This window comes from Elaeis guineensis, chromosome 1, assembly GCF_000442705.2.
Source record: "Elaeis guineensis isolate ETL-2024a chromosome 1, EG11, whole genome shotgun sequence".
NCBI lineage: Eukaryota > Viridiplantae > Streptophyta > Magnoliopsida > Arecales > Arecaceae > Elaeis > Elaeis guineensis.
In genome coordinates, this window is record NC_025993.2 from 104,596,286 (window position 1) to 104,618,729 (window position 22,444).

The following is a 22,444-nucleotide window of genomic DNA, read 5'->3' on the forward strand; positions in this document are numbered from 1 at the left end:
GATACGACGGTGGCGTCAACGACAGTAGCATCATCGGTGGCATCGACGGCAGTGGCGGAAGCAGCAACAGCGGCGGCGATGACAGTGGCAGCGGCGAAAGCAGCAACAGCGGCGGCGATGACAGTGGCAGTGGCGAAAGCAGCAACAGCGATGGCGATGACAGAGTGTGGTAGACGCCGGATCCGAAGAAGATTTGAGATGCAGTAACGGTCGTGACAGCAGTGTCGGAAGCATCGGCTGCGGTGTTGACGGCAACGGTTGTGGAAGCGGCAGTAGTAGTGATGGAGGCTCGGGATGTGGGATTGAGATGAGGCGGAATAGAGCGTATTCATGGAACAGAGAGCTCTGATACCATGATAAAAAACAGAAAAAATAGAAGAGAATGTGAAGACGAGGATTTCAGAGGAAGAAAGAATTATATAAACATATTTTTTTCTAATTAGAAGATTACATTCTTAATCAAAAAGATCTACAGCTTATTTCAACATATAATTTATTCATTATAGGCCTCCAATGCCCATAACGTTGGAAGTTTCATCTACCAAATAAAAACAGAGTGATTTATTTAAGCAACAAGGAGATGCCGGTTGTTGGGGCAGATTAAAGATTAGCAGACCAGAGAACGTGAGAAGTTGTGCCTGTCTGGGAGTTCCTTTTTTCTTTTCTTTTTTTTTTTTAACAATTTGGAGATTAGACCCCACTTTCCCTGAGCACAAAAGGATGTCTTTGAGGACCAAACTTGCATCAATGACACAAAACTTTTGACACGAGTAAGGTGACCTCAGCTTATGCCATGTCCATCCCAAAAAGGGGAACTCGATGTGGGGCTCCTAAAAAGTTCAAGGCCTTTCACTGCTCATCTTTTGGCGAGCTGGCTCTCTTTTGGCAAAGCTTCTCCTGCCCCTCCTAAAAAACAGGGTAACGTTTTTAACCTGGAATAATATATCGGGAGGTTGTGGCAGAGGACACCCGCCCTCGAGAGGTCGCTTTGGACGCACTCAAGATGGGTTAGGTGGGAAGGGCACATGGCATTTCGCACGAGACTATTTGACCCTTAGATGGGTCCCTTAGGAAGGGCACACAGCTTAACCCACGGTACCGCCCCTTAACACACGATTATTTCACCATAGCATTTAAACTTTTAATTCCGCACATACTTATTTGCACACGCTCGCATTTACATTGGATATAACTATATTAGATTTTGTATACAGTTATATTGTCTCTACACACAGTTATATATACTGTTTCTGTACACATTTATATTTGTATATGCACGATATTTGTAATTATACATCTGTACATTAAATATAAGTGCATACAGTCATTAGGAATCGGAAAGTTTTAAACAGAAAAAGAAAAATTGAAACTTGAGTGTTGAAGTTCGGATTAAAAGTAGTGGTCCGATCAATGGGAGACCAGCTATTAAATATGCCTTAGAAATTAAGTCAAGCCTTCCGGAAGGCACAATGACCACAAATGAGTAGATGTCGGTCACGTGTCTTCTGTTCTGTACTGAGCAAAACTGAGACGCGCAACAAATGAGCTTGGTTTCACGTGCATCCATCCAGCCCACATCCATTAATTGACAACCGGCAGGTTGGCGACGGCCCGTGACGATACGCCCGGACCAGCTGGAAGTGCCGCGTCGGCACTGGGCATCATTAGGGATTGGGGACATCCTAAGATTGGGACCCACTGGGTGGTGAGGAGATGGGGGATGGTTGTTTTATTCTACATGGAAGCATCCTGACAACATGGCTTTCTCATTCTGACATCGTGTTGACGTGGCATTTTGGTATTCAATCAGCTTTCGTGATTTTTTTTTTTTATTTTTTTGATGGAAGGAGACTAAAAGATAGCTACCAAGCAAAGTTACCGAGGAAGAATTCAGATCAGCCAGCGTTAGTAAAGATTCATACAGAGAATATCAAAACAGTAAGAAAAAAATAGATACAACATTAAAAGACAATCAGAATATTAACAAAAATATTAACATCCATAAAAAGATCTTGAAGAACAGGTTGATGAAGATGCAATAGCTTGACACAGAACAAGACAGCAAACATTAATTTTCATTCGGAACCCATTTGCTCCTGGGCTTGAGCTTGAGAGAAAAAATAGCACAGCAAGAAGATGAGCAACGATGCAAACCAATAAATCAAATCAAAGACTAGTCAATTTTTGAACCAGATCTTTCAGTTCATGCCAGACTTTGCTGTACATGAGGTAGAGTTCTTGAGTTATATAAGTGGACCATTCATTGAAAAAAAAAAAGAAACTAGCAGATGCATTGGAAGAGCCTGAAGATTGTTTGTTCAAGAAGATCCAAATGTTACGCTCTTTCCAAATCGCATAAATCAGCTTTCATGAATCACACCCACCTTCGTGACTTTGCACCATGAGCATGTAATGTTGTTCAAGCGACCTCCCCGAAGAAAAAGAGAATTAGTTGGTGCTTAACTTTTGAATCTCATTAGAGTATAACCAGTATGGTTGTACATGAGACATCATAACAAAAGAATCGGTTCATGATTTCAGCTCTATTATACTAGCTGATAACTACATCGTACAAGAAAAATATTGGATTAATGTCTAATGAAATTTACCGAAATGCATCGTAATTCGTAAGTCGAAGTTTGCATATTAAGCAAGGAGAAGTGCGGTAAAGAAAAGAAATTAATTTGGGACTCAGCGATCATTCTCCGTTCCATCACGTTGACAACCGTTGTCGGCCGCCTTGCCCGGCAAGCGTCGCACCTTCGTTAACGCCACTAAAATTACAAAACTAAAAACTAATTAAACGACTACCATGAAAACGAATGGCTGCGAGCTGGGCGGTGTAGTATAATATACTGGTTGTCACTGTTGGGAGAGCTAGCCACAATGTGTCATGTGATCCTATCACCTGGCCGCTGAACTCTTTGGATTATCGTTTCTTTTGACCAAATTGCAGATGATACAAATTTAATATATATTTTAAAATTGAAGTGTCGAAGGGAAGTGGTGGGTTTGGATTGAGATATAGATGAGGTTGGTCAGAAGCCATCACCCTCTTCGTTAAGCGGCTAGCAGGGTTTAAACGTGGGCTAACTTCCCAACTTCAACTGCTTGCATCTCCATGGAAAATATATTAGCTATTTTAGATTCCGACGTCATTTTCCTTGCAGAATCTTCAATGTTACAAAAGTAAATACTTGATTGATGGATCCTAAAGTCGCCTCCACCCTTCAACTCATCGGTGCCAACAAGGGTCGTATCCTACAATATAACAGAGCCTAGAGTGCATTTTGCATTATTCTATTAGGCATGTATCCCTCGTTCCATTATTACACACGCAACCCTCGTTCCACTAAAATTTTCTATATCGCATGCATCATGTATGATAGTCTAATAAGAAAAAGAAGAGGGGGGGGTGGCGGGGGTGTGTGGAGGGGGAGGAATCTCTTCTTCTCTTCGTATAACATAGAAATGCATTGGAACTTGTTACCTCCAAGTACATGGTGTGGATCCTTGATAGGCATCGCGAGCTAAAGGTTGGGAAGAGAACGTGACAATGGAAAGACCAAAATAAATCTTCAAGAAAGTTGGTGAAAATAGGTTATTAATGGCAAGGGTATGGATCATTTTCAACGAAGGATTCACGTTGCATATTCCGCATGAAAAATGATTATTTTTTTTCACATTGTCGATCATTAAATCATATTTTACATAGATCTTAAAGTACTCTAAACTCTTTCATTCATCCACCTGCATAGATTTTGTTGCAGAAGATTTTCGATCACAGTCAGAGATGGCTAGAGTGGGCCGGAGACCACCGGAGTGGTGTCCCTGCAAAACAAGTCTCAATCGAAATTAGCTCTGCATTGGATCCTCCGACGGTCAAGTTAAAAATCTAGCACAATAGAGGAGAAGGAAAGAATCGTGAGAGAGCACAAGTATGGTGAGCACGCATGTGTACCTAGAGGGTCTCTCCCTTATCTCTATTTATAGAGGAATCGAGGTTGAGAGTGAAAAGACAGAAAGTCATTTTGGGCCACGTGAATCGTACGGACCATGTCACATGTTCCAACAGTGAGTGTGCCTTTACTCGACATGCAATCGACGGGGGAGACAATGTGATGCGGGCATAGTTGGCGCACAGCCGACAAGTGGCATGGTATAGTAAGGTGATGTATCCTGATTAGACATGATTAAACAAAAACTATAATTAGTGTCATCTGACCTACACTTTAGATGGGAGGCCATCGTCTAGTATCAAATCTTTCCCCCGATGTCCAAGGCTGGGGGCTAACAAATGCCCCTGTTGCTGAGTAGAAGGCGTCAGCCAGGAGGGAGGATTGGCCAGTTTGCCTGGGTTCGTCCATCTATTGACTGATGGTAGCTGGGATCAGCGACCGAAGCGAGGATACCGGAGGGTCCTCTAGGAGGTCCTATCCGAAGACAGTGGAGAGTCAAAAAGATGAGGCTCATCTTTCCTTTGAGACTAGTTCAGTCTACCGCATGAGGTTTGGGATAGTGAGGGCCGATCTCCTCGAAGTGATAAATTATAATAGTGAATGACTCAGAGACTGGTTAGGAGTAAGGATCGACTCAGAATATCTGAGGAAGGTGCCGAAGTTGAGCTTCACTTGGCTCGGTACCCGAAGTTCAAGTGTCGCCTTGGGGTCAGTTAGCCGATGTATAGATTGGCAAGGAGCCGAAGTCGACAGTGGAGTTGAGGATCGATTCTACACAGACATCAACGAAAATATGCTTTGATTCGGGCATGATGCCTTTCCCCAATATATGCCCCCTACTCTCAAGTCTGAAGCTTAGATAGTTCGAAGGATGGGAGTACAACAGGCGACAAATCAAAGGCGTGCTCTTGTTCGAAGTTAGAGAGGCATCTTTTCAAAAGAGCCGTCACATCATCTGGCTATTAATGGCCAGAGAGGAGGAGACCGATTTTCATGAGATTCGAAGGGTGGTGCGCTTCGTTTTCAGAGCTCCTCATAATGGGTTGTCTCTCGATTCGCACTGGCCAATGAAGGAATGCCAAATGTCATCCATCTATCGGCTACTGGCGATCTTAGATTTGGGCCGCGTCAGATCCCTACGCCTATAAAAAGTGGTTTAGGGCATCCAATGTTCTTCTTAATTCCCTTTTGAGTGTTTCTCGCCGACTCTTGCTCCTAGAGATCCTCCATCCTCGCTTCTTGAGGCCGTTGGTCATCTTCCCCGATTGTCGCCTTCTTTCTCTCTGTCATAGCCCTCCGACAAACAAGTGGGTTCTTGCTTTCTATCACTTTTTTTGTCGATTTCTATCCTTTCTCCCTTTTTCTTTGTTTGATTTTTTGCCTCCTTTTTGATTCTTGATGGCCGACACCGAGGGCTCTGATGGGACCTGGTCTTCAAACCATTCTTTGGCACCAGACGGAAGCATTGAGGGGGATGGTGCCGGACGTGAGGTCGAATCGACTTTCGAGCCCAACACTATCGGGTCCATGTTAAACTCGAAGGACTTGGGTTCAATTCAGGCCCAATATGGGATCCCGGCCTTGTTTGAGCTGGAGCTCCCAGAGACCAATGATAGGATCTGTGATCCTCCTGCTGGGCGAATCGGCTTTTATGAAGAGTCATTCTAGATCGGACTTTGGTTGCCTGTGCATCCCTTCGTTGTAGAAGTTTTTTACTTCTTTAACCTCTCTCTTTGCTCTCTTGTTCCTAATTCCTTTTGTTTGATCATTGGCTTCGTGGTTGCTTGCTTCTTGGCTCGAGTCCGTCCGTCCATCCCCCTCTTCCAATCTTTCTTCATCCTGAAGAGATGTACCATGGACTGGTGGTACATCTCTCTCTCAAAGGATGCCCCTACCTTGATAAAGGGAGCCCCTTCTTCGATTTATGGGTAGAAGGGTTGATTCTTTTTTGTTTCAAATCCTTCTCTTGAATCATTAGCGCTACCGAGCTGGGTTCAGCTGAAGGATGCTGTATTTTGGGTCCCAAAGCTAGAGGGGGAGGACCTTCATAGCTCCATGTGTTGGATTCTGCCATCATATGGTGACAAATATGCATGCAAAAATTTTAAAAATTTTAAACATACAAAAATTAAGCAATGAAAATAAAAATTTCTATATTATTTCAATATTATTCTAGGATAATCATTCAACATAACGTTTTACCATTATGTAGGGACAATCTTATGTCAGAATAATATTAAAATAATTTTTAATTAGATCTAATCTAATCTAGCATATATAGAAATCAAATCTCATAATCCAGATATCATCATATATATAAGATAAAATCTAAAAAGAAAGATCTGAATTTTATCTTTGCATGGATAGATCTTCACCGCAATTCGATGATCTAATGATCTGAAGATGTCTTCGAGGTTTCACTGTAGCCGTACAAGTGTTCGATCTCTACAGATATCCACTGAGGCTAATCTGATCAAGAGTTTCGATCTCATCGAGGTGCTAGCTCTTTTGCAGAGATCATTTTCTGAATTGTTGAATCGGTTCGGTCTTTTGATTCTCTTCTCAAGAGAATCAAATAGAACTGTAGTAGGAACTCGAAATCAGATCAAATCTGATTTTTTTCTCACTTTTCTCTTCTAAAGAGAAAATCCAAGATGTATGAAAGAGGATAAGAGATCAGATCTCTTATTCTTCCTTCTTGTCCAACCCTTGGACTGGATCTGAGGAGAGGAAGAGGAGAACTGTCCATCTCATAGACCAAAAAAATTAAATCAGAATAAATCTGATTAATCATATCCAACTCTTGAACATCTTTATAGGAGAGGAAGAAGGGGACATGTCCAACTCTTGAACAAGGAAGAGAGAGAGAAGAAGATTTCTAACAACCAACTTTTGGTTGTAAGAATTAAAAGATAGGAGAAGAGGGCGTCTCACCTTGAGTTCATGTTGAAGAATTCTCCATGCCCAACAACTTTGGCATCCTCCACTTGATCCACGCCAATCTCCCCTTGATCTCCCACCAACCAGCCACCAAGGGCATCCTTGATCTCATCTCATGAGGCTTAGGGAGGCACCCAACAACTTATCCCTATTTAAACATTCAAACCTAGGGTTAGGGATAGAGTTTGTTTTTCTTAAGACTCTTCCTTCTTAAGTGGCCGCCCACCCCCTTGTGCGCCCCCTCTCAAAATAATTCTTCATGCCATATCTCTCAACGTGAAACCCTTTTCGTTGTAGAAAACATGGGCGTGTAACCTCTTGGGGCGTGGGGATTTAAGGGTTTGAAATCCTAGTTTTATTTGGTCAAAGTCTAGGTCCAAGTCCAAGTGGTATTTGGAATCCAATCTAGATTAGGTTAAATCCAATCCCATTAGACTTATAAAATTTAATCCAAATCAAATTAAAATCAGAGCTAATCAAATTAAATCTGATTTAAATTAACTGAGATCTAATCCAAATCAAATATGGATAAAGATTAGGTCAAACCTAATCTAAATAGGTTTGGATCAAGTGTTTATTAGATCTAATCCCATTAAATTAATAAAACCTAATTTGAGTCAAACTCAAACCAAATATAATCAAATTAAATCTGATTTAATTTGATTAAGATCCAATCCTAATATTTGATCAAATCAAATAATATGTAATAATTATAATTTAGTCCTCTTATAACTTACTAACTCTTAGTAAGTCCTCAATGTAACTTGTATATTTAAGTCCAATCATCAATCAAATTGATAATTAAGACCACTTACGATTTATGATTCGAAATCATGATTCGACAGTTCGATCAGTCAAGATCTTTTTTACGTATGGTCCCATAGATTCTATTCTGTCTGATAGTAAAAAATATTTTGATCTTCATTAAAATATTATTGAAACTCCTTTCAATGAATTAAAATAATTACAACTCTCCAATCGAGAATTATTGATTATCAAAATAATTTTTGTTGATCTTACAATCCATCAATTACACCTAGCAGTATGTAGTGGCAATCCAGTAGAATATAAGGATGAACCTCTAGGTGTAGTTACCGTGTGATTCAGTTCTTCTGTCGTGAGTTTCGATAAGATAGAGGTTATAAAAAACTCATCAAACTCCATCATCTGTCATATATAAAATTTAATCAGCTCGAGTTTAAATTATGAAATCTCATGAAAACTCTTTTCCGTAATTCACTATGCCGTGGCCACGGTCTTATGAACTTGACTTCATAAATCATATAAGACTACTTCTTAACTACTAAGATTGATAGGTCTCATTTAAGTATACACCCTACTATAGCCAACATATACTAGGAGACTAAGTTTATGTACAGTCAAACAATAGCACCTTACTATGAGCAGCCGAGACACCGCAGGTCAAAAAATCACTCACACAACTACAGTATCGAGAATGTCACTGATGAGTGAGTAGATATCCAAGTGACTTCTCATATTGGTCATGCTCAATATCATTATTCTCTAATAATCATCTGTACTCTTACTTCAGTATCTCCATAATATAGACTTAAGACTCGTCTACGTTAAGAGAAGTGATCCGTGCATCAATCTTATCAAATCAATCACCGTCTCCATGATGATCCTACGATCGAAAGTAATTTAGAAATTAACTATCAATAATACATACCTCAAATTCTCAACTCTTGAGAATATATGTTATGATTTTGTTAATTTTTTGGATGATTTATGGATACATACACTACATGAATAAAATTAACTATCCTAATTAATTAGGTCAAGTATAAAATTATATCCTAGAAAGAATTAATTTGTCGGTCCGATTGACTTTTAGGGTATATATCTAACAATCTTCCACTTGCATTAAAGCCAATCTGCCACAAACCTAAGCTCCATCTTCTCTAAGATGTGCTTTGGTCCTGGCTGGCTAAGTCATTTAGTCAGTGAGCCCACCATGTTTCTATGGGGTCTACTCTGATCTTCGAAGTCTTACTTCTCAGAATAGTCATGAATAATATCATTCTTATTGTGTTAAGAATTCTGATGAGACCTTAACTCCTTAGCTAAAGCTATGGCACCGATGTTGCCAAAGAATAGTGTTATGTCTTCTCATGATATTATACCGAGTTCTGTAACAAACCACAATACCTTCTTAGCTACCACATAAACAATGACATACTTGACTTCTAAAATCTACAATGATCGATTATTTGAAACTCTTTTAATTTATCAAATTTTATTGCTTAAGAAAATACATCTTGATATAGACTCTCTACCATCAACATCAGACATAAAGTCTGAATTGTGAATCCTTATATCCTCAATTTTTTTTCTCCTTCCAAAGACCATGAACATATTCTAAGTGCTTCTCAAGTACTTAGAAGTAATTTTTACAGCTATCCAGTACTCTCAATCTGGATTCTATCGATATCTACTTGTGACATTCACAACAATGTCTATATCAGATCACGTACATAGTATAGCATACATGAAACTCTCTTTAGCTAAAGCATAAAAGATCTTGCTCATATGCTGAATATCCTCAAATGTATCAGAACACATCTTCTTAAAGAGATCAGTCTCATGCCTAAAGGATTGAAACCCTTCTAGGAGTTTTCCATGCTGAACCCCTTCAGCACCTCCTCTATGCATATTTTTTGTGAAAGAATTAGTATCCCCTTAGGTCTATCTCATAAATCTAAATCTATCTCATAAATCTTTATTGAACGCTTTTCCAAGGTCCTTCATGAAGAATTAGTTTAGACAACTAAATTTTAAACCGATGTCAGTATAGAAACAACTTTCTTAATCAGGAGGATATCATCCATATACAATACGAAGATCATAACAATACTCCCACTGACTTTTTTATAAACACATATTTTTTTCAAAAAATATTTGATCACATCAAATGATTTGATCACATCAAATTCATGTTCTTTATCTCTCCTGAGGAACACTTTCTTTATGTCCTTTGTCAAAATATCTAAGTATTTTTTAGTAGGAGCGGATATTGAACTGGATCTATGAGATCAAGGAGAGACTACATGTACTGACTTAACATGAATAGATTCTATAGGTTTTATGATTCGTTGCTCTTAAGAGATTTTTTTTTAGCTCAATTTTTCTCTTACTATCCCATCTTAGATAAATAATTTCTCTAAGAATATAGTATGTCGGGTCACAATCACATTGTGATCTTTTAAAAGAAAAATAATATTCCTAAAATACTTTAGAATATCTCAAAATGAGTCTTATAGCCTAACCTCTAACTTGGTCCGTATGTCAACACTTGACATGGGCCGGACATCTCTAATCATGCCACATCTCATATGGCATGATACGAAAGACTTAGAGAGAACTTTATTCAATAAGTAAAGCTTATTCTTAAAGAAAATAAAGGAGGATCAGTGATGCTCATCATGGATTGGACTATATCGAATAGAATCTAATTCCTCCTCATCGACATCCCGTCGAGTTGAGATGCATCAGGAAGAGTTCATTGTGAGACTATGCCATTTTCTTGAGATGAATTAGAAACTTTCACTAAGGCATATACCTCTTCGATCTTATTGAAGAACCTTAAGAGTCTTTCTAATTTACTTCTTTACTCATATCTGAATTTTTAAATCTTTCAACGCATCAAATTTGTGTCTCACACTTGTATCCATATGGTGAAAAGTCATCAGTATAAGTAATGAAGTAAAAAAAATTATCCCTGACCAACTCATCAAATGGGCTGCATACATCAAAATATATCAGGGCAAGTATCTTAGTGGTCCTCACCCCATATCCTACAAAGGATGGTTTGGCCATTTTTCTTTGAAGGTAGAATCCATAAATTGAAAATGACTCGAGAATCGATGAGTCTAAAAATTCATACCTTTTTCAATTTATTTATTCTATCCTCTCTAATATGGTCAAGCCTGAGGTGCCATATATACTTTGAGTCTATCTTATCTTTAGATCTCTCAGATCCAGCAGTACTCACTATCTACTCAGATATCAATATCGAGTAGATTCAACATATCTTCTGAAGGTATATCCCATATTCTTTTTTCTTTAGGTTCTTTAGGTATATAGGAATATTTTTCTTAAACTCTTCAAGGTCCCTTCAGTAGTCACCAATATATCTAATAACTCAGCAAAGGTGCAATCAATTTTATTCATATGGTAGTTTACTATAAATTTTTATATAAATTGATAAGAAATTGCAAGATCAAATCCATTCTCAATTCTTTATGCCTGGTCTACCAAGCTTCTCAAACTCAACCAAGTCTTTAATTATTGTCAAACAATGATCATGAACTGATTATCCTTTGATCAATACAAACGATTTGGCAATATAGGAATATCCTGTTTAGCTCAACATTTTGGAACTTAAAATCATTTTAGGTTCTTGAGCTTATCTTTATAACTTGCTCGGTTAGTTGATTAGTTCTAAGTTTGTGAGGAATAGAAATCGATTTTTATCAAAGAGTAAAGATTCTAGTTAGATTTTTATACTTGATTTCAAATTTATTCTATAGACTTTAAGAAATAAATTAGACTCCCACTATTCTTTTGGATCTCTCACACTCTCCTGTGGTGATGCAAAAATTCTTATGTGACTAGGATTTGTAGTGGGTACCGCGGTCCCACTGATATGCATCGCACCTTACCGTGCCTGATTATTGGGCCACACTACATTGATGATTGGATAACTATTGTCCAAGGCCTCTCAAGCATGTTGTAGTGCTTGGTCTCTAAGTCATGAAGCCTCACCATTCCCGGTTATTAGTCCACTCCTTAGTTAAGTCAAACCCACCATTTAATGTATAAGTAAAGCCGTCATTGAATCCTTCATCATGTCTAATTATTGGGCCCGACCCCATCATTACCTAGCAATATCTCATGCTAATAGGATAGTTATATCTTTTCAGTGCAACTGAACCACTGTAACCAGTCAAAAATAATCAATACCCGTAACACGCCCGCACTCCTACAATGGTGGAAGACCTAGGATTTAATATTTTGTGAGAATATTTTAATTTAGATTTTTTTAATTTTAATTATTTATTTACATCCGATGTAAATCCATAATTAACTTGGATCTACTAGAGAGATCCTTAGTTCACCAAGATCGAATCAAGGTGCAATTGCAACATACATGATCAATGAACTGAAACCTAAGCACCCAATAAGAAACATAATCGACTAAATTGACCCGATATGTTCAAAATTGATGGAGGCTCTCCGTGTAAATACAACGGTCCTAATTAAGTAACTATCATTCTATCCCTTGCCTTAGACACTAATTGATCAACCAGTTTAAATTAGTCCAGTCTAATTAGTTTATGTCACCAAAGATTGCAAATTGCTAACCAAATAATCATACATTCATAATATAACCCCACTCCTAGAATTATAGTGATTCAAGGTGAGCACTATATGTATCCATGAAAGTACGTGCATGACTATCTCATAGTCTTTATGAGTATCTCATAATCTTTATGATTATCACATAATCTTTTATGTTCATGCCAAAATTTCTTATGGTATTACATCAATCTCTTTTTATCCTAAGACAACTATGCACATAATGATCTTCATTATGCCAGAGCAACCTTATGTCAGGATGAATTTAGATTAAGTCAATACCCTAATTTGAATGCATCTAAACTATCATTGATCCATCAAGATAGATCTCTATCTATGAACATCATCTCATGCATGGGATAAAGATAGAATTTAAATCTAATAATATTCATATCACATGTAAATTAGATTCAAAATTTTAGATGCTTGAACTTAAAGATAAAATTCATATCTGAAAATTTTGATTAAACAAGATATCAGATGACTTTCACTAATCATTAATTTCAGATTTATTAACATAAGAAATTAAATTTTCAAATCTGAAACTAATTTTCATATCTGAAAAATAATATATGAACATAAATTAATCTGAATCTTATATCTGAAAATAGCTTTTCAGATTTTGAAATCCATCGCATGAATTTCATCTATTCAGATTTTATATCTAAAAATAAATTTTTAGATCATGAATTTCATCTCCTCGATCGTGAACATTCTTAATTTCATATTTGAAAATCAGATTTTCATATCTACAATCATGATTATGATCAAACAAAATTCAGATCTTTAGATCAAAAAATAATTTTCAGATCTGATTACAAGATCTTAACCTTACATTAACGAGATGGCTCTGATACCACTATTAGATTTTGCCATCACATGGTGATAGATTTGCTGCAGAAATTTCAAAAATTTTAAACATACAAAAATTAAGCAGCGAAAATAAAAATTTCTATATTATTTCAATATTATTCTAAGATAACTATTCAACATAATATTTTATCATTATGTCAAGACAATCTTATGTCAGAATAATCTTAAAATAATTTTTAATTAGATCTATTCTAATCTAACATGCAAAGAGATCAAATCTTATAATCTAGGTATTATCGTATATGCAAGATAAAATCTAAAAAGAAGGATCTGAATTTTACCTTTACGTGAGTAGACCTTCACAGCGATCCGATGATCTGATGATCTGAGGATATCTTCGAGGTTCCGTTGTAGCTGTATAAGTATCTGATCTCTACGAACACCCACCAAGATTGATCTGATCAGGAGTCTCAATCTCACCAAGATGCTGGCTCTCTTACAGAGATTACTTTCTAGATTGTCGAATTGATTCGATTTTTTGATTCTCTTCTCCATAGGATCAAATAGATTTATAGTAGGAACTCGAAATCAGATCAAATTTGATTTTTTTTCTCACTTTTCTCTTCTCAAGAGAAAATCCAAGATCTATGAAAGAGGATAAGAGACTCTTATTCTTTTTTCTTGTCCAACTCTTGGACTAGATCTGAAGAGAGAAAGAGGAGAACTGTCCATCTCATGGACCAAAAAAATTAAATCACATCAAATTTGACTCAATCATGTCCAACTTTTGGACATCTTTGTAGGAGAGGAAGAAGGGGACATGTCTAACTCTTAGACAAAGAGAGAGAGAGAGAGGGAGATTTCCAACAACCAACTTTTGGTTGTAAGAATTAAAAGATAGGAGAAGAGGGTGTCTCAACTTGAATTCACATTGAAAAATTCTCCACGCCCAATAACTTAAGCGTCCTCCACTTGATCCATGCCAATCTCCCCTTGATCTCCTGCCAACTAGCCACCAAGGGCATCCTTAATCTCATCTCATGAGGGTTAGGGAGGTGCCCAACAACTTATCCATATTTAAACATTCAAACCTAGGGTTAAGGATAGAGTTTATTTTTCTTAGGTCTCTTCCTTCTTAAGTGGCCGCCCACCCTGTTGTGCATCCCCCTCAAAATAATTCTTCATGCCATTTCTCTCAACGTGAAACCCTTTTCACCATGGGAAACATGGGCGTGTAACCTCTTGGGGTGTGGGGATTTAAGGGTTTGAAATCCTAGTTTGATTTGGTCAAGGTCTAAGTCCAAGTCCAAGTGGTATTTGGAATCCAATCTAGATTAGGTTAAGTTCAATCCCATTAAACTTATAAAACTTAATTCAGATCAAATTAAAATCAAATCTAATCAAATTAAATCTGATTTAAATTAACTAAGACCTAATCTAAAATATACATGTGTAAAGATTAGGTCAAACCTTATCTAAATAGGTTTAGATCAAGTGTTCATTAGATCTAATCCTATTAGATTAATGAAACCTAATTTGAGTCAAACTCAAACCAAATATAATCAAATTAAATCTGATTTAATTTGATTAAGATCCAATCCTAATATTTGATCAAATCAAATAATATGTAATAATTATAATTTAGTCCTACTATAACTTACTAACTCTTAGTAAGTCCTCAATATAATTTTTACATTTAAATCCAATCATCAATCAAATTGATAATTAAGATCACTTATAATTTATAATTCAAAATTATGATTCAATATTTCGATCAGTTAAGACCTCTTTTATATATGATCCAATAGGTTCTTTTTTATCTATAGTAAAAAATATTTTAATCTTCATCAAAATATCATTGAAACATCTTTTAATGAATTGAAATAGTTTCAACTCTCCAATCGAGAATTATTGATCATCAAAATAATTTTTCTTAATCCTACAATCCATTAGTGATGCCTAACAGTATGTAATGGTAATCCAGTCGAGCAGAAAAATGAACATCTAGGTGTAGTTACCATACGATTCAGTTCTTCTATCATGAGTTTCGATAAGATGAAGGTTATGAAAAATTCATCAAACTCCATCGTCTGTCATATGTAAGATTTAATCAGCTCGAGCTCAAATCATGAAATCTCATAAAAAATTTTTTTCATAATTTACTATGCCGTGGCCACGCTATTATGAACTCAATTTTATAAATCACATAGGACTACTCCTTAACTACTAAGATCGATAGATCCTATCTAAGTGCACATCCTACTCCTATAGCGAACTACTATCATCAACATACACCATAAGGATCCAAATAGCTAGAAGACCAAGTTTATGTGCAGTCAAACTACAGCAACCTTACTATGAGTAGCCAAGGCACCGTAGGTCAAAGAACCACTCATACAACTACAGCATCAAGAATATCACTGAGAGTGAGTAAACATCCAAGTGAGTTCTTATATTGGTCATGCTCAGTATCATTATTCTCTAGCAACTGCCTACACTTGTTCCAGTATCTCCGCATTGTAGATTTGAGACTCATTTATCTTAAGAGGAGTGATCCATGCACCAATTTTATCGGATCAATCACCATCCTCATGATGATCCTATGGAGAGTAATTTACGAATTAACCATCAATAACACATGCTTCAAATTCTCAACTCTTGAGAATATGTATTATCATCTTATTAATTTTTTGAATAATTTATGAACACATACACTACATGGATGGAATTAACTATCCTAATTAATTAGATCAAATATAAAATTATATCCTAGAAAAAATTAATGTATCAGTCCGATTGGCTTCTAGAGCATATATTTAACACCATGCTACTATGAGAGTGCAAGATTCCTCCCGTGAAGGATCTGTTAACAAAGCAAGCCCTTTTCCACATCGGACTGAGTTCGACTGATCTTGAAGGTCAGTTCGATCAACCCTAACTCTTTTTTTTTTCTTCTGCCTTTTACCAGTTCTGATTCATTGACTTCGATGCGACACAGGGATGAAGTCAGAAGAACTCGAGGCACTCCAAAGGATGAGTGCCCAACAGAAGAGGAAGGTGGTCCCTTCAACTACCGTTGGGGTGTGAAGAAGCCACGACCTATCGAGGCAAGCACTAGGGGCACGTCTTTAGCATCCCTCGCACAAATCAATGTCCCCTCCATGCCACCTCTAGAGGTTAATGCCCCCACACTGGTGGCCTTCTTAGTCTCCCAAGAAGGGGGGACACCGGCCTGCTCTTTCGACTCGATGGATTAATGGGAGTACTCGATCGAAGTCCCCGAGAATGCCACCATCGAGGACTACAGGATTTCCCGAAAGGCCATGGAGGAGATGCCGCTCCAGTCCGACCTCTCAAGGATAGAGCAACAAGGCCTCAGGGCACGACAGGAGGAATCCGTGTCCTCCTTCATTTAGGTAAGTTTTCTAAAATCTTCTCTCCTGTTTTCCTTTCATTTATGTTGACTTGACTCCATTGATTCAGTTGAGGCACCATTTTGGGGCCTTCATCAATTCGATGAGGACACCAGAGATGAAGCTTGCCAAAGCTTGAGAAAGACTGAAGACCATGGAGGCCGATGCCCAAGCTCAGGCTGAGTTGGTCGAAGCTGAAATCAAGCATCTGAAGGAGGCACTAGAGAAGGCAGAGGCAGACAAGGTCAGGGCAAAAGAGGAAAAAATAAAGGCTGAGGCCGACCTAGCCATAGAGAAGAGAAGGAGCCAGGTGGCATAGGCTAAAACCCTCGAGGCTGAAAAGAGAATGGAGAGTCAGGTCGCTGAAGCTAAGCAACTAGCCATGGAAGCCTTTTGGGAGTCCACAAAATTTTTCAAGATCAAAGTGGACTTCGGCTTCAAGGCTTACACTACGGGCCAGAGGGACTGTCGAAGGAAGGTCGCAGAGCATTGCCCCAACCTTGACCTGACCTTCTTGGGGGAGGAAGAGGCAGAAGGAGAGGTTGAAGGGCATCCAGCACCCATTTTTTCTAAAGCTAAGGGGGTGTAGGAGCTCGAGGCAACCACTGCGAATGTTCTTCTGCCCTTTAGAGGTGCAGGTGAAGGGGCTGAAGCATCGACAGTGCCTACCGAACTCCAAGCCAGGGCTAAGATGTTGCCAGCCTAAGCGGCCTCAGGAGCTTCTGTCGAAGCCCAAGCTGAGGTTGTGGATGCTTAGGATTTTATTTGCCTTGTATTTTTGCTTTGAATTTGAAAGTAATATAAACAACTTTTCAAATTAATGAAAAAGAAAGTTTTTCTTCCCCTTTGTCAATGTTGTCTTCTCTTTTCATAGATCGCCTCTTCTGATGTTTGTTGTCTGCTTTCAATCAGGCCGACATATACAGCAAATTGGCTCATCGACCATAATATCAACATTGCCAATCTAATTGCAGATCGGGGTGTTACAAAAGGAGATCAAGAGGGCAAGGAAGATAGCGATCGAAGCTGAACGGGAGCTGCTAATAATGAAGAAGAAGTATGAAGATGCTTCGACTGAGGTGAATCACCTCCATGAAGGCTCCCGACAAAATCTCTACTACTATATTGACAGGAAGCATGAGTTGATGGAGGAAAGGGACATGATCACCAAAGCAACAAGCAATACCTAATGGAGATCGATCACAAAAATAAGGAAGCTAGAGGGCAAACTTCATTCGGAGCTGCCAATAGTCGCCGATCTCGATCGAATTGTGCAAAATCAATGATGCATGTCGGCTGAACTCCCATATGATTTTGCTTCGTCCGAGAAGGCCAACGGTGAGCTCCATGAGATCATCATGAAAAAGAGATTAGACGTGGCAGAGTTTTGGATTAAGTTGGTGCAGAGTGAGGCTACTAGGAAGGTCGTCGAAGGTAAAGTCAAGAAAAAGGCAGTTTTACTTGAAGCCGCCCTGAGGGAGGCGGCGGCCCAAATTGCTAGCGCATCTTACCAAGCCTTGAGAGCCAGATTCGAAGAATGCGAAGCACAAGTCTTTAAGCTTTTTCCTGAAGTGGACACCTGCCTTCTTAAAATCTCAGAGATCGGGTCTAAAGAGCAAGAGAGTTTGACCATAGTACTCACCCCTAGTCTCATAGGTTCATTGCCTGATACTTAATTTTGTAATTTTCCAATGAAGGCCAAATTTGCTTCATCTTTGCTCTTTTTGTATGGCCATGTGCCATGGTCTTACTCTTGTAACTAATATGAATGAACTATTTTATTTAGAGCAATGTTTTCTTATCCTTCATCATTTGAGTTTTCATAATCTTGCCCCCCGAGCTGTATTTTGGAACAAGTCGAGTTGTTGCTCGCTTTTTGCATGGTTGGTCCACATATGAGTAGGGATCAGTGTGCATGAGGCAAGGTTAGTGGTCTAAGGCTCGCCTTTTATGCTTGGTAGGTGCTGATTTTATCTGGATTTGGGGAACCAAGATTGATAGCTTTGTTGAGAGGTGGATGTTTGGGTTTGGCTCTGAATGTATCAAAAGGTAGGGGCGTAGGATTGGTTCCATATGTGTAAGAGAGTGAGAGCTTGAAGACAGATTGTGGATTTCGCTAACTTCTCATCAGAGTGCAGTTTTCGGTCCCATTCTAATAAGATCTTGGGTTTCTCACTGAAGGGTGAGGTCTTCGGCCCCTCATTGAAGAGTGAGATCTTCGGCCCCCCACTAAAGAGTGAGGTCTTCATGCCTTGATCAACTAAGGTCTTCAGTGACATTGACTTGTTGAAGAACAAGTTCAGCCTTCGGAGGGTCTGGATAGGCACCCTCCACTACTTAGTCGACGAGGTCCTTTCATCCCGAACAGCTAAGATCTTTAGGGGCATTGACTTGTTGAAGCACAAGTTCGGCCTTCAGAGGGTCCGAGTAGGTTGCCCCCTGCTGCTTAGCTATCGAGATCTTTGATCTGAAATTTTTTTTTAAAAACAACAGAAACATCAAACTGCCTAAAAGAAAGTGGTTATTTTATTAGGAAATCATAAAATTTATTATTGATAATACATTCTAAGGTTTTTTGAGTTCTATGGGCAAGGCAAGTAAGTGCCTTTGGGTTGATAAGTTTCAGACCTGATGACTTCATCTACTAGATATAGGCCTTCCCATTTAGGAGATAACTTCCCTCGCTCCATGGGTTGGGAGACTTCAGCTCATCATAGGACAAGGTCACCGCTCCTAAATTGCTTACCACGGATGCAAGAGTTATAGTAGCGATCTACTCGATATTGGTAGGCCACGATTCTTACTCGCACCTTCTTTTGGACCTCTTCAAGTAGATCTAAGTTGGTTCAAAGTGAGTCTGAATTTTTCTGATCGTTGTAGCTCTTGACTTGTGGAGAAGAAAGCCTGATCTCCATCGAGATGATTGCTTCCATTCTGAAAGAGAGGTTGAAGCAAATTCTCCTGTTGGCATCCTTTGAGTAGTTCGGTAAGTCCATAAGATGCTATACAACTCATCGGCCAATGCTCCCTTGCCTCGATCTAATCGAGCCTTTAACCCTTGCAAAAGAGTACAATTCGTTACCTTGGTTTTCTCGTTGGCTTAGGGATGTGCGATCGATGTAAAATGATGGGAGATTCTAAGGCTTTAACGAAATTCAACAAACTTTACATCAAAAAATTGACGGCCATTATCCTTGATTAGCATCCGAGGGAGGCCGAAGCAACATATGATAGACTTCCAAACAAATTCCTTCACCTTGGCTTCGATGATTGTGGCAAGGGATGACCAACAAGAACTTTCTCTACCCCAAAGCTTCTGAGAAGGGACCCAAGATATCAATGCCCTATTGGATGAATGGCCATGAAGCATTGATCAGGGTCGGTAGAACAGTCGGCTGGTGTTGAATATTAGCATTCCTTTGGCATCAATCACACCGCTGAACAAAATCTCTGACATCTTGATGCCTTGTAGGCCAATAATATCTTTGCCAAAGTATTTTATGAGCCAATTGTTGGGAAATGTGTCCCAAAAAAATCAATCGTCAAGCTGTTGACGGTTGAGCAATCAAGTATTGTAATTGATTTGTTAATAAATAAAATATATTTGGCATTTTCATCATAAGCTTTCATCTTCTAATGAACTCCGTTGTTATGATGAAGTCCTTAGGACTATTTAAGTTCGATAAAGAGAGAATTTATCGATTAATCCTTAAAACTGTTTATGACCAAATGATAAGCTGTTAATAAGGACGACAGTTTCTATCGAGCATAAGTCGCTGTAGGCCATATGGGTTAGTTGTCCTCTTAACCAAGGAGTGTGGAGACACTGGTATGACATACAGGTGAGATGTAAGGGTACATCATCATTGAACATGACCAACTCCAGAGTATTCTACTGTCGAGAATGTCTCTGATGGGATATAGGTATAAGTGTCCCTTAGACTTGAGATCGCCTCAGTGACTTGCAAGCAATTCACTGTGCTTTGGTACTGGACTAACTGAATTTTTAATTCAGGGATGGAAGGCTTCTGGGCACAGTCAAGTACTTGCAAAGTCAGAGTGTGATCGAGATGGGATTGACCACTCCAAGAGTTGGAGAAGAATGAGTCGCTGTATTTCAATTTAGCAAAACCTTGGCCAGGGTAATCCATCAGATGGATTTGATATTTTAAAATACAATGTGGACAACCTGATCAGAGTTGACAGTTGAACTCTGGGGTGTCCTATGATCATTTTGGTCAAGAGGATGAATTATATGAAAACTATATCCGTATGGGTTCTAAGGATGTTGTTCTACACATTCGACCTATCCGGTCGTCGGGTACCATTGCTAGATGGTCACTTCGATTGGTATAGAAATTTATTCCTATACTACCGGCTTAGGTTCGGACCTATGAGGTCACACACATTAGAGTTCATGATCCGATCGGATGGTTGATCAACGATTAAGAATCGTTCTAGGGTTAAATGATCAATACGATTGACATTTAACCCAGTGCAAGTATTGCAGGAGGATCGATTAGCAATTTGATTGCTAATTGGCTTAATTTGATTAAGCCAATGGGATGAGATTAAGTCTAATTAAATATAATTTAATTAGATTTAGTTTGAGCTTGATTGGATCAAGTCCAATTGATTTATTGGATAAGCCAAGTGCAAGAAAAAAACTAGTCCTAGTTCAACTAGGACTTGGGTCAATCTAATTTCTAATTTGATTAAAAAATTAAATCAGATTTAAATCTAATTTAATCTGATTAAATTAAGTTTTTAATTAGGTTAAGACCTATTTTAATTAGGTTGATCTAATTTTGGTTTGATTTGATTTGAGAAACCAAATTAAAATAAGTCATGAGATAGAATCCTAGTAAGACTAGGATTCCACCTTGCGCCACATAAGCCTTCCCCACGCCCTCTCTCTTATTCAACATCAATCTCCACTTATTTTGTGTGACAAAAGCCCTCTCCCAGGTCTCTCCCACGTTCACAAAAAGTTTCCTCTCTTCTTTCTTACATGGAAGGTGGTTTGGATCAAATCAAAAAGGAATAAGTTTGGATTTCGAATTCTATGAGATAGAGTTTTAGAAATCCAAAACTCTTTCAATTTTGCACCGAATTTATCTAAATTTTTTTTAAAATTTTTATGAATTTTAGGGTTTACATTATGCACCCTTTGCTGGTGATCCATGTACGAAAATATGGAGGAGGTGCTCAAGAGTTGGGCGTCCCTTAACTTGCCATGTTTGGATAAGCCTTGACTAGGTGTTTGACCTAGACAAGGACTCAATCATATCTCTCTATATAAGACGAGTTTCTTTATGAAATTTTAGGAGAAGATAGAGATTTAAGAGACCTTTGAGTCATCCAAAAATCAGAGAGAAAGACCTTTGGGTCGTAGAGATATAAAAGATGTAAGTTAGGGTGTCTAGAGAGAAAAACGTGAAGAAGAAGAGGATCTTCTTCTAGGGTTTTTTGTTTTCATATCTTTCCTCCCTCCATCTTGAGTTTTCTGAGAGCGTCTCAGATCTGAAACTCCTCCTTCTACTTTTCATCTTTGGAAGAGTCCAAATCAAGAAGAAGGAGGCACCTGATCAACCATCAAAGAAGGATCAGCGCAGTACTAGCATACTGTGCTGATTTTCTGAAGCAGGACTTCTGATCGAGATTCGTGGGCTCGTGTGGACGACTCCTAGAGGCCGGATGCGTGTGCGGCTTGCAACATCATCCTTAAGCCCGGATCAACAAGGTTAGAATGTCTAACTTGCAAGGTAATAGATCTGATCTATTATTTAATACATACATTAGATATGGTATAAAAACATGTTGATATGATCAACATGTAGTTCATGCTATATTTATATATTTTAATTTCTGATTTAATGCTATGTAATAATCATGTAATAGGATCTTAGATTTAGGAATTCTCTGGTTTTAAAAAATAAA